Genomic DNA, 14,217 nt, shown 5'->3' on the forward strand with positions numbered 1-14,217 from the left:
TCTGTATGCATCTTTGTTGATAAGATGTGTTTCTTGTAGGCAGCGGATAGATGGGTTTTCTTGTTTAATCTATTCAGCCAGTCTGTATCTTTTAACTGGGAAGTTGAGACTATTTACATTCAGGGTGACTATTGTTTAGTACTAACTTTGTGTTGCCCTGTTTCCATAAATAGTCATAATTTCACATTGTGGGTTTCCTTTGTATTTTTACTGGGTCATTTTCTATTTTCATTTTCCTTTGTAGTGATGCTCCTATTTCTTTGTTTCTGTGTGTAGCACATCATTGAGGATGTTTTGTAGGGCTGCATGAGTAGTTATGAATTCTTTTAGTTTCTGGTTGTTGTGGAAGATCTATTTCTCATTCATTCATAAATGAGAGGTTTGCAGTGTACAATATTCTGGGTTGACAGTTTTTTTCTCTTAGGGCCTGGAATATATCTTGCCATTGTCCTCTTGCCTATAGGGTTTCTGATGAGAAGTCCAGAGTGAGTCTAATTAGATTTCCTCTGCATGTAATTGGGCATTTCTCTCTACACATTTTAAGATCTTTTCTTGGCTGGTGCTGCAGCTCACTAGGCTAATCCTCTGTGGTGCTGGCACCCTGGGTTCTAGTCCTGGTCAGGGTACTGGATTCTGTCCTGGTTGCTCCTCTTCCAGTCCAGCTCTCTGCTGTGGCCCGGGAAGGCAGTGGAGGATGGCCCAAGTGCTTGGGCCTTGCACCTGCATGGGAGACCAGGAGGAAGCACCTGGCTCCTAGCTTCGGATCAGCGCAGTGCACCAGCCATGGCAGCCATCTGGGGGGTGAACCAACAAAAGGAAGACCTTTCTCTCTGTCTCTCTTTCTCACTGTCTAACTCTGTTTGTCAAAAAAAAAATCTTTTCTTTATGTTTTACTGTGGGGAGTTTTACTGCAATATGTTGTGAAGATCTTTTCTGGTCGTGCATATTGTGGGCTCTGTGTACCTCCTGTATTTGGATGCCTCTTTCTTCAGGTTTTAGAATTATTTCATTAAGAAGGCCTTCTAATCGTTTCTCTCTTTCTACCCCTTCTGGAACTCCTAGGATGTATTTATTTGTCTCTTGTTACTATCTTGTAGATCTCCAACCATGTTTTTAGTTTCCTAATTTCTTCTGCTTTTCTGTGGTCTGACTATAACATTTCCAGAAATTTGTATTCTAGTTCTGATATTGTTTCTTCTGACTCACCTATTCTGCTTTCCACTGATTGTTTTATTTGATCTATTGAATCCTTCATTTTTAGTAGTTCATTCTGGCTTCTCTTTAGTATCTCAGTTACTTGGGAGCACTTTTCATTTAGATCATGAATCTTCTTCTGATTGCTTCTAAGTATTTTGACGATTAATTTTCCGAATTCCATTTCTGGTATATCCTTGATCTCTTTATCTTCTATTATTGCAGAGTTATAGTGTTCCTTTGGTGGGTCTCATAGTTTCTTCCTTATTCTTATTCAGGCTTTTCTCTTTGTTTTTTGGCATTTGTGTGTGTGTGTGTGTGTGTATTTTTTTGTCTGGGGAATTTCACTTGTGAGGTTTCTCTCTGTTATGAGCTACTATATGTTTGTGCATTTCAAATGGAAGCAAAGAGCACTGGTGCCCTGCTCACTTGTCAATCATAGTCAGGGTAGATATGAGCTCTGGTGCACTTAGCCCCACCTACTGAGACCCAGCTCCCTTCTCAATGGTTGATGGAACAAGCTGAATTTTCAATACTCAGGACTTTTCCTTGTTGTACAGCTTGCATGGTGGAGAAGAAATTCTTCTGAAATGTTGCTGACCTTGTTCTTGGGTGGGGGGTGTGTTGGGGTGGCCCCTACAATTGATGGGTGTGTGCTCAGGATGCTAAGGCTTACATTCAAAAATGTGAACATTCAAGATATAAAGTCAGATGCAGGTACAGGTGGGAGTTGGCAGGGATGGGCTGGTGAGTGCACAACCTCTCTGTTTGCTTTTCTATACCTTCTCTTTTGTTTCCTGCAAGGAACTTAAAAAGCCGTTCACCAATCTCCCCCTCCCGCTGCTATTTGCAGCTCCATGGACCCACAATTTTCCACCTGACCTAGTTTGTTGGGGGCTGGCACCAGCCACCTCAAGTCACACCTCTGCTGCTTCCCTTTCTTATTTGCTCTTTCAGCATGGACCTACCCAGTCTGTGTTGGCCTCCTGGACTTCCTGTCCTGAATTTCCCATGGCTCCATCTCCGACATGTATCCTCTCCTTTTTAACTATCTATTTTGCCCACATCATCCTGTTGTTATGCCACCATCTTGGGGACCCCATCAAGTATCTCCTTTTTTTTTTTTTTTTTTTGACAGGCAGAGTGGATAGTGAGAGAGAGAGACAGAGAGAAAGGTCTTCCTTTGCCGTTGGTTCACCCTCCAATGGCCACCGCAGCTGGCGCACCGCGCTGATCCCATGGCAGGAGCCAGGTGCTTCTCTTGGTCTCCCAAGGGGTGCAGAGCCCAAGCACTTGGGCCATCCTCCACTGCACTCCCTGGCCACAGCAGAGAGCTGGCCTGGAAGAGGGGCAACCGGGACAGAATCCGGCGCCCCGACCGGGACTAGAACCCGGTATGCCAGCGCCACTAGGTGGAGGATTAGCCTATTGAGCCGCGGCACCGGCCTCAAGTATCTCTTGATTTGAATTCCTTATGATTGAAGACTACAATAAAGTTATCTTTATAATGAGCATTCTTTTTTTTCATTTTTTCTTTTTTATTTAGTAAATATAAATTTTCAAAGTACAGTTCATGGACTACAATGACTTCCCCTCCCATAATTTCCCTCCCACTCACACCCCTCCCATTTCCCGCTTCTTCTCCCATTCCATTCACATCAAGATTCATTTTCAATTATCTTTATATACAGAAGATCAATTCAGTATATATTAAGGAAAGATTTCATCAGTTTGCACCCACACAGAAACACAAAGTGTAAAAAAGGTTAGAAGGGGCTGTTGTTGTAGGAGAGATGTTGCCTCTTCTAACACAAGCATCCCATGTCAGAATGCTGCTTTTAAGTCCAGGCTTCTCTGCATCTCATTCATCTTCCTGCTAATGCAGCCAGAAAGGCAGCAGGAGATGGCTTTGGTCTTATGCCACCCTTATGTGAGACCAGGTTGAAGCTCATTACTACTGGCTTCAGCCTGGCCCAGACCTGGCTATTGTGGCCATTTGGGAAATGAACTAGCACATAAAATCAATTATTTATTCTCTCTCTCTCTCTCTCTCTCTCTCTCTCTCTCTCTCTCTCTCCCCTGCCTCATCTCTCATTTTCTTTCTTTATGCCATTCTTCCTTTTAAATAAATAAATAAATAAAATCTTGAAATAGGGGGTCTTCTATGGCATGGTAGGTAAGGTTTCCACCTGCGGTGCTCACATCCCATATGGGCACCTGTTCTAATCTCAGCTGCTCAACTTCCAATCCAGCCCTCTGCTGATATGCCTGTGAAAGCAGTGGAAGATGGCCCCAGTCCCTGGGCCCCTGCATCCACGTGGGTGACCTGGAAGAAGCTCTAGGTTCTTGACTTCTAATGGACCAAGCTCCGACCGTTGCAGCCATTTGGGGAGTGAACTCCCATTTAGGAAGTGAAACAGTGGATGGAAGACCTTTCTCTGTCTCTCTCTCTGCCTCTGTCTGTGCCTCTGCCTGTGCCTCTCTGTAACTCTGCCTTTCAAATAAATAAATGTTTTTTTCTTATTTTTAAAAAAGAAATAGGTTAGAACATATTTCTGGTCTTTTTTCCTTTTAAAAGAGTTAGGAGGAACAATTATAAGTCAAGTTATCCTATTCATGGCCTGCACTGACTGAATATTGACAGAATATGATGAATTACGCGTTCTTAAAATAAATTTATTATTTTTAGTTTTCAAATTTAGCAATTTTTAATATTTTGCCACAATCACTTCAAATGTAGTATTACGTACATCCATGTATATACTATTTTTTCCTGAAAACATATCATTTTCTCAAAGTGAGGGATTCATGAAAAATGACCATTATAACATGGGGGGAAAAAGTGTATCTTGGCATGTACATAGTATGACTCAATAGAGCAATATTGAAAACTATATACCAAATCATATGACATCTGCACAATTTTTATACTCCTTTTTTATCCAATGCAGATGTGTATTCATATACATCAGAATTTGAGAGCCTCTTTTTTTTTTTAAAGATTTTATTTATTTATTTGAAAGGCAAAGTTACAGACAGAAAGAGAAAGAGAGGACTTCCATCTGCCAGCTCACTCCCCAAATGGCTGCAACAGCTGGAGCTGCGCCATTCTGAAGTTAAGAGCCAGAAGCTTCTTCTGGTCTCTCATGCAGGTGCAGGGGCCCAAGCACTTGTGCCATTTTCCACTGCTATCCTAGGCTACAGCAGAGAGCTGGATTGGAAGGGGAGCAGCCAGGACTAGAACTGGTGCCCAAATGGGATACTGGCTCTGCAGCGGAAGGATTAGTCTGCTGCGCCATGGTGCCAGCCCCACCTCTATCTTTTTTGATACTGATGTATTGTTTGTATTCTATATCCTTTTTATCCTGCCTTTCTGAGCACAGCCAGATCTATAAAATGCCATTTACAACAATATCCAACTTTCGCTAGATAATATTTTTTGAAGATATAGTGTAATATTCAGGTGGTCAAAGGATTGAATGCAGACTACAATTTTTTTTAAGATTTATTTTATTTATTTGAAAAGCAAAGTGGCAGAGAAGGAGAGACAGAGAACATTGGTTCTCTCCCCAAATTGTCATAGTGTCTGGGGCTGGGCCAGAGCCAAGCCAAAGCCAGCAACTTGAAACTCCAACCAGGTCTCCCATGTGTGTGGCAGGGACCAAGCACTTGGGCCATCTTCCAGTGCTTTTCTAGGTGCAATAGCATGGAGCCTGATTGGAAGCAGAATAGTTGAGAATCCATCTTGTGCTCTAATACAGAATGCCACTGTTGCTGGCACAGGGTTAACATGCTGCACCACAACATAAGCCACCAGGACAAAATGAAAATAGAGGCAGAAGACATGAAAAGAGGGACTCTAACAGAGGGATTTTGTTAAAAAGATGTATTTATTTATTCAAAAGTCAGAGTTACAGAGAGAGAGAGAGAGAGAGAGACAGAGAGACAGAGAGAGACAGAGAGAGAGAGAGGTTTTCCATCCGCTGGTTTGCTCCCCAGCTGGCCACAATGGCTGGAGCTATGACGATCTGAAGCCAAGAGCCAGGAGCTTCCTCCAGGTTTCTCACGTGGGTGCAGGAGCCCAAGGACTTGGAACATCTTCTACTGCTTTCCCAGGCCATATCAGAGAGCTGGATTGAAAGTGGAACAGCCAGGACTTGAACCGGTGCCCATATGGGATGCCAACACTATAGACAGAGGCTTTACCCACTACACTACAGCGCCAGCCCCTCTAACAGAGGTTTTTTTTTTTTTTTCCAAGATTTATTCATTTATTTAAAGAAAGGTAGCGTTAAAGACATAGAGAGAGAGAGAGAGGTCTTCCTTCTGTTGGTTCACCCCCCAAGTGGCCACCATGCCCGGTGCTGCACTGATCCGAAGCCAGGAGCCAGGTGCCTCCTCTTGGTCTCCCATGTGGGTGGGTGCAGAGGCTCAAGCACTTGGGCCATCCTCCACTGCCTTCCTAGGCCACATCAGAGAGCTGGACTGGAAAAGGAGCAACTGGGATTGGAACTCGGTGCCCAAAGTAAGCCACGGCACAGGGCCCATCTAACAGAGGTTTTTAAGAGGCAGATTTTTTTAATGCTAAATAACAAAGGAACTTGGACTACTTAAGTGTAGACACATATTTACTTGACATTTCTAGATTACAGGATGGTATCTTTTAAGATTGAGGATGTAGTATAAAGTTAAGTCTTATTGAATTATTTTTATAAGAATGAAGAAATGTATATTGAAGTCCAAGAGATAGAATGAGATCCTGTTTGAAGAAGAAACAAGTTATTAGATATTTTTAAAGGCAAATATTTAAATGAAATCAATAGACATTGCTCGATTTATATGTTTATGATGCCCACTGGATTTTTCAGTCCTAGAGGGTTGAAAATTTAACTAGTCTGGGTATTAGATAAAATACTTATGGTTGGAAAAAATACTATTTCCAAACATAAATGAGTTTAATCCAAATTATTTTTTGTATGGATGAAACAGGAGAATGGTGTTCTTAAGGACATTCTGTACAAATGATGTATTCTGACTTAACTAGGATATTCTACTTTCAAACTGATTCACTTTTATTTACTTGAAAGGAAGAAAACAGAGAAAGGAGACAGGAAGAAAGAAAGAAAGATTAATTTCCATCTAATGGTTCAGTACCCCAAATACCTGCAATATCCAGGACTGGGTAAAACCAAAATTAGTGGCAAGAAACTCCATGCTGATTTCCCCACATGGGTGGCAGGGACCCATCTACTTGAACCATTATTTACTCCCTCACAGGGTGTACATTAACAGGGAGCTGGATGGCAGATAGAGGCAGAACTCAACCCCAGACATTCTGACTTGGGATGCAAATGACTGCAGTAGCTGCTTTACCTGCTGTGTCCCAATGCTTGACCCATATCCTACCTTTAAAATACTTAATAAATATAATAATTGTTTATTGCGTGCTCAAACCAAAGCTAGGTGCTGTGATACATATGCCTCACCTATCCATCACATCTGAGAATTACTCAGAACCAACCTTGAAATCGATGGTTTGATGCCTGAAAGTATCTCTGTCTGTGTTAAATGAGCCTTGGAAATTGTTTACAATTTCATCTTCAGGTTGTACTCTATATGGTCTGAGAATTTAGTGTCTAGCTCTTTGAAAGAATAAGTTATAAACCAATCTGGCAGTCACATAGAGGACAATATTATGGTTAGGATTTTCAGTAGTTTCCCAGAAAACAGGATTGATGTTTCCATTATGACACAATGCCATAAATACAGCTATTTACTGCTGCTTGCTGTGTTTTCTTTCCCTTATTCTTTGTCTATCTCTGCAAATTTTCTAGGGCTGGACATTCAGTGGTGATCTGGGGGCCTGTAATTTTGAGAATGATGGAGGGGCTCCCTCTCTAGATATAAACATTTCATTTACTTGTGTCGATAGACCAGCCTGGTGTAATTGTAGAGAGAGCAATTTATTCCTTTCCCTTTTTCCTGTGAGTGGAAACACACTGCGTCTTAGAAACCTACTTTGGGGAATGCCTTTACTAAGGGTGTGTCTGAAGGAGCTAACTGCGATGCCTGGTTTCAGAAAGAAATAGTGGCGTGCAGCAGCCTACTTGACCTCCTGTTTCATATTATCAGGTATACAGCAGCCAAATCTATTGGAAAGACTAAAGATTGATTTCTATCACATGAAATTGAATAGTTTGAAAGTTTCTCCATGAATGTTATTTGGGTCATCTTGGTTATTTTCTTCAAAAGTTTCAAACACTTAACAGAAATAGACTTATCTGTTTACTTGGAGGAAGGAAAATTAAAGGATATTCCAGGAAAGAGAAAATTCTATTTCTAATCAGATTTTTTGTTTGTTTATTTGTTTTAGTTTTTAACTGAGGGTTAGGGTGAGGAGCCCTGAGGCTGCTGGAGTGTTAGTGACAGAATCAATGTAAACATTTACTAATGTAAGTTATAGTCGGGATTATGGTGAGTACTTCCTGGCAGCACCCCAATTTAATTAAAAACAATAATAATAAATCATAAAGAGTCCTGGATGTCGACTTTCAATGGCCCTGGTTGTTTTCCTCTATACTGTTTTCAAGTTTCTTCACTGATTTCCTTTCTGTAATATGTATTCCTATTGTAAGTCCAATAGAGAGTATATTTCACCCTTGCCCTGAAATTTCCCATTTTTACATTAATGCTTCCTGACATTTATCTCTTTATACCAGAGATTTTTGTTTTATTTTTAGTGAACATGTATCATTTTATAGCTAGAATAAAGCTTTTACCTGTCTTCTAATTTTTCATCATTTTCCCCTTCAGCATAAGAGAACTAATGATGGTATTTTTTTCATTATGACCAGTGATATCAATATCAAAACATTATGAACAGGCTTATAGATCACAAGATGATGAGGACTGAAGATGGAGGAGCACCCTGAATTCAGTTAGCAATGTGTTTCTAGGATTGGAATGTTGTCCAGTGTTCTCTCAAAGTAACACAAAAGTTGATTTTCCTTCTTGTCCCCTGACTACTCTCTCATTTTCTTTTATTCATATAGAATCATAGTGTCAGGGGTTACTGAACTCATGAATTTTGTTAATCATCATGAAAAACTACAAGGAATACTATTATTTCAATAAGTATTTATTGAACATTTTTATATATGAGGCACTATTCTAAACACACTTCAAGATCACATTGTTTTTGATAATAGGAAATACATACATGGTCCATGAAGCTAGTATTTCAAATGTGCCAATTTTAAAATGATGGGAAGGATTACTGGGTAGAAGAATTTACTAAGGTTACCTTAATCTACCAGGATAATATATGAGAATATATAGTATATGTATTTACATTGAGAAAACCTTTTTAAATGCAAATTTTAGAGAGCAAACTTCTACAGGATGACATACATGTAATGATTGAGGATTGTTGTATTAATAAATCTTAGGCTACCACCACAAGTCTTTTTATTTAATATATACACTTAAAGAGATTAAAACCAAAACAAACTTTAAATTCAAATCTCTAAACACAGTTATGAAAGCTATCATTATACTTCAACTTTATTTTTCCTGTTCTTGGTCTCTCACTCCAGCCAAAAATATGCCACACAAAGCTCAGTGCCATTTCAGGCTCAGTTCCACTTCACATCCACGTTCTTCTCCTTCTGTTCTCCTATCATGCTTTTGCTATTTTACATTTGCAAAAGTCCCCTTACCCTCTAACCTTCTAAGTTCCCTCCTACTCTATCTCTAGTGCCTGGTCCAGGGATTCAGAATCAGAGACCATTTCCTAAGCAGATAAGTACCAAGCATCATAGCAGTTGTCACACTTGCCGTCAACTGTTCTGTGATCAAGAGAGGTCAGTACCCCTATTCCAACAGTTAGGCAAGCTATAGCTCTGAGAGAAGAGGCAGGATGACCTGTTGAGGGAAACTCACTGGTCAACACTTATTACAACTGCTGTAGAATGCTATTCTAAATAACAAGAAGAAATATAAGCTACAGGCAAAACAGGGTTGCTGTAATACTATGAGAAATGACAGAATATTTTTTTAACTTTTATTTAATGAATATAAATTTCCAAAGTACGACTTATGGATTACAATGGCTTCCCCCCCATAACGTCCCTCCCACCCGCAACCCTCCCCTTTCCCACTCCCTCTCCCCTTCCATTCACATCAAGATTCATTTTCATTCTCTTTATATACAGAAGATCAGTTTAGCATACATTAAGTAAAGATTTCAACAGTTTACTCCCACACAGAAACATAAAGTGAAAAATAATAGATGATTTTTTAAATGATGATGAAATCAGATCAGACCTATTGTCATGTTTAATCCCAGTGAGAGTCAAGTTGGGAATTGATAATTTCTTCTTCTTTTTTTTTTTTTTTTTTTTTTTTTACAGAAGATCAGTTTAGTATACATTAAGTAAAGATTTCAACAGTTTGCACCCCCATAGAAACACAAAGTGAAATATACTGTTTGAGTACTCGTTATAGCATTAAGTCTCAATGTATAGCACATTAAGGACAGAGATCCTACATGAGGAGTAAGTGCACAGTGACTCCTGTTGTTGACTTTACAAATTGACACTCCTGTTTATGGCATCAGTAATCTCCCTATGCACCAGTCATGAGTTTCCAAGGCTATGGAAGCCCCTTGAGTTCTCCGACTCTTATCTTGTTTAGACAAGGTCATAGTCAAAGTGGAGGTTCTCTCCTCCCTTCAGAGAAAGGTACCTCCTTCTTTGAAGACCTGTTCTTTCCACTTTCCACTGGGCTCTCACTCACAGAGATCTTTCATTTAGGTTTGTTTTTTTTTTTTTTGTTTTTTTTGTTTTTTTTTTTTTGCCAGAGTGTCTTGGCTTTCCATGCCTGAAATACTCTCATGGGCTTTTCAGCCAGATCGGAATGCCTTTAGGGCTGATTCTGAGGCCAGAGTGCTGTTTAGGACATCTGCCATTCTATGAGTCTGCTGAGTATCTCGCTTCCCATGTTGGATCACTCTCCCCTTTATTTATTCTATCAGTTAGTATTAGCAGGTACTAGACTTGTTTATGTGCTCCCTTTGACTCTTATTCCTTTCATTATGATCAATTGTGAACTGAAATTGATCACTTGGACTAGATAGATGCATTGGTACATGCCACCTTGATGGGATTAAATTGGAGTCCCCTGGTATGTTTCTAACTCTACCATTTGGGGCAAGTCAGCTTGAGCATGTCCCAAATTGTACATCTCTTGCCTCTCTTATTCCCACTCTTATGTTTAACAGGGATCACATTTCAGTTAAATTTCAACACTTAAGAATAACTGTGTATTAATTACAGAATTAAATCAGTCATATTAAGTAGAGCAGACAAAAAAAACTACTAAGAGGGATGATGTATTAAGTTGTTCATTAACAGTCAGGGCTATGCTGATCAAGTCACCATTTCTCATAGTGTCCATTTCACTTCAACAGGTTTCCTTTTTGGTGTTCAGTCAGTTGTCACCAATCAGGGAGCACATATGGTATTTGTCCCTTTGGGACTGGCTTATTTCACTCAGCATGATGTGTTCCAGATTCCTCCATTTTGTTGCAAATGGCTGGATTTCGTTGTTTCTTACTGCAGTATAGTATTCTAAAGAGTACATATCCCATAATTTCTTTATCCAGTCTAACGTTAATGGGCATTTAGGTTGGTTCCAGGTCTTGGCTATTGTGAATTGTGCTGCAATAAACATTAGGGTGCAGACCGCTTTTTTGTTTGCCAAATTAAATTCCTTTGGGTAAATTCGAAGGAGTGGGATGGCTGGGTCGAATGGTAGGGTTATATTCAGGTTTCTGAGGAATCTCCAGACTGACTTCCATAGTGGCTTGACCAGTTTGCATTCCCGCCAACAGTGGGTTAGTGTCCCTTTTTCCCCACATCCTCGCCAGCATCTGTTGTTGGTAGATTTCTGCATGTGAGCCATTCTAACTGGGGTGAGGTGAAACCTCATTGTGGTTTTGATTTGCATTTCCCTGATTGCTAGTGACCTTGAACATTTTTTCATGTGCCTGTTGGCCATTTGGATTTCCTCTTTTGAAAAATGTCTATTGAGGTCCTTGGCCCATCTCTCAAGTGGGTTGTTTTGTAGTTGTGGAGTTTCTTGATCTCTTTGTAGATTCTGGTTATTAACCCTTTATCTGTTGCATAGTTTGCAAATATTTTTTCCCATTCTGTCGGTTGTCTCTTCACTCTCCTGACTGTTTCTTTTGCAGTACAGAAACTTCTCAATTTGATGCAATCCCAATAGTTGATTTTGGCTTTGACTGCCTGTGCCTCCCGAGTCTTTTCCAGAAACTCTTTGCCTGTGCCAATATCTTGAAGAATTTCTCCAATGTTCTCTAATAACTTGATGGTGTCAGGTCATAGATTTAGGTCTTTAATTGACGTTGAGTGGATTTTTGTGTAAGGTGTAAGGTAGGGGTCTTGCTTCATGCTTCTGCACATGGAAATCCAGTTTTCCCAGCACCATTTATTGAATAGACTGTCCTTGCTCCAGGAATTGGTTTTAGATCCTTGATCAAATACAAGTTGGCTGTAGATGTTTGGGTTGATTTCTGGTGTTTCAATTCTGTTCCATTGGTCTATCCATCTGTTTCTGTACCAGTGCCATGCTGTTTTGATTACAACTGCCCTGTAGTATGTCCTGAAATCTTGTACAAGATTGCTTTAGCTATTCGAGGTCTCTTGTGCCTCCATATAAACTTCAGCACCATTTTTTCCAGATCTGAGAAGAAGGTCTTCGGTATCTTTATTGGTATTGCATTGAATCTATAAATTGCTTTTGGGAGAATGGACATTTTGATGATATTGATTCTTCCAATCCATGAGCATGGAAGATTTTTCCATTTCTTGGTATCCCCTTCTATTTCTTTCTTTAAGGTTTTGTAATTTTCATCGTAGAGATCTTTAACGTCCTTGGTTAAGTTTATTCCAAGGTATTTGATTGTTTTTGTAGCTATTGTGAATGGGATTGATCTTAGAAGTTCTTCCTCAGCCATGGCATTATCTGTGTATACAAAAGCTGTTGATTTTTGTGCATTGATTTTATACCCTGCTACTTTGCCAAAATCTTCTATGAGTTCCAATAGTCTCTTAGTAGAGTTCTTTGGGTCCCCTAAATAAAGAATCATGTCATCTGCAAAGAGGGATAGTTTGAGTTCCTCCTTCCCAATTTGTATCCCTTTAATTTCTTTTTCTTGCCTAATAGCTCTGGCTAGAACCTCCAGAACTATATTGAATAGCAGTGGTGAGAGTGGGCATCCCTGTCTGGTACCAGATCTCAGTGGAAATGCTTCCAACTTTTCCCCATTCAATAGGATGTTGGCTGTGGGTTTTTCATAGATTGCTTTGATTGTATTGAGGAATGTTCCTCCTAAACCCAATTTGCTTAGAGTTTTCATCATGAACGGGTGTTGTATTTTATCAAATGCTTTCTCGGCATCTATTGAGATAATCATATGGTTTTTCTTCTGCAGTCTGTTAATGTGGTGTATCACATTGATTGTTTTGTGAATGTTGAACCATCCCTGCATACCAGGGATAAATCCCACTTGGTCTGGGTGGATGATCTTTCTGATGTGTTGTTGCATTCTATTGGCCAGAATTTTATTGAGGATTTTTGCATCTATGTTCATCAGGGATATTGGTCTGTAATTCTCTTTCAATGCTGCATCTTTTTCTGGCTTAGGGATTAAGGTGATGCTGGCTTCATAGAAAGAATTTGGGAGGACTCCCTCTTTTTCGATTGTTCTGAATAGTTTGAGAAGAATTGGAGTCAGTTCTTCTTTAAATGTCTGGTAGAATTCAGCAGTGAATCCATCTGGTCCTGGGCTTTTCTTTGTTGGGAGGGCCTTTATTACTGTTTCAATTTCTGTCTCAGTTATGTGTCTGTTTAGGTTTTCGATGTCTTCCTGGTTCAATTTAGGTAGGTTGCATGTGTCCAGGAATCTATCCATTTCTGATAGGTTTCCCTGTTTGCTGGCATACAAGTCCTTGTAGTAATTTCTGATGATTCTTTTTATTTCTGTGGTGTCTGTTGTTAATGTTTCCTTTTTCATCTCTGATTTTATTGATTTGGGTCTTTTCTCTTCTTTTTTTAGTTAGTTGGGCCAATGGGGTGTCAATTTTGTTTATTTTTTCAAAAAACCAGCTCCTTGTTTGGCTGATTTTTTGTAATGTTTTTCTTGATTCAATCCTGTTGATTTCTTCTCTGATTTTAATTATTTCTCTTCTCCTACTAGATTTGGGTCTGGTTTGCTGTAGGTTTTCTAGATCCTTGAGGTGAATTGAAAGCTCATCTATTTGGTGCCTTTCCAATTTCTTGATGTAGGCACCTATTGATATAAACTTTCCTCTTAACACTGCTTTTGCTGCATCCCATAAGTTTTGGTATGTTGTGCTGTTATCCTCATTTACTTCCAGAAAGTTTTTGATTTCTCTTTTAATTTCTTCTATGACCCATTGTTCATTCAGGAGCATGTTGTTCAATCTCCATGTGTTTGTGTATGCTCTAGGGATTCCTGAGTTGCTAATTTCCAACTTCATTCCTTTATGGTCTGAGAAGCTGCATGGTATGATTGTAATTCTTTTGAATTTGCTGAGACTTGCTTTATGGCCTAGTATTTGGTCAATCCTAGAGAAGGTTCCATGTACTGCTGAGAAGAATGTAAAATCTTTAGCTGTAGGATTGAAAGTTCTGTATATATCTGTTAGATCCATTTGGGCTATAGTGTCATTTAAATCTACTGTCTCCTTGTTGATCTTCTGTCCTGTTGATCTGTCTATTTCAAAGAGTGGAGTATTGAAGTCCCCCAGTACTATTGTATTGGGGTCTAAGTCTCCCTTTAAGTCCGTTAACAAATCTTTTAGATAAACCGGTGCCCTGTAGTTAGGTGCATATACTTTCATAATTGTTATATCTTCTTGTTGTATTTATCCCTTAATCATTATATAGTGTCCCTCTTTGTCTCTCAGTTTTTGTGGT

Source organism: Oryctolagus cuniculus, chromosome 17 (assembly GCF_964237555.1).
Source record: "Oryctolagus cuniculus chromosome 17, mOryCun1.1, whole genome shotgun sequence".
Taxonomy (NCBI): Eukaryota; Metazoa; Chordata; class Mammalia; order Lagomorpha; family Leporidae; genus Oryctolagus; species Oryctolagus cuniculus.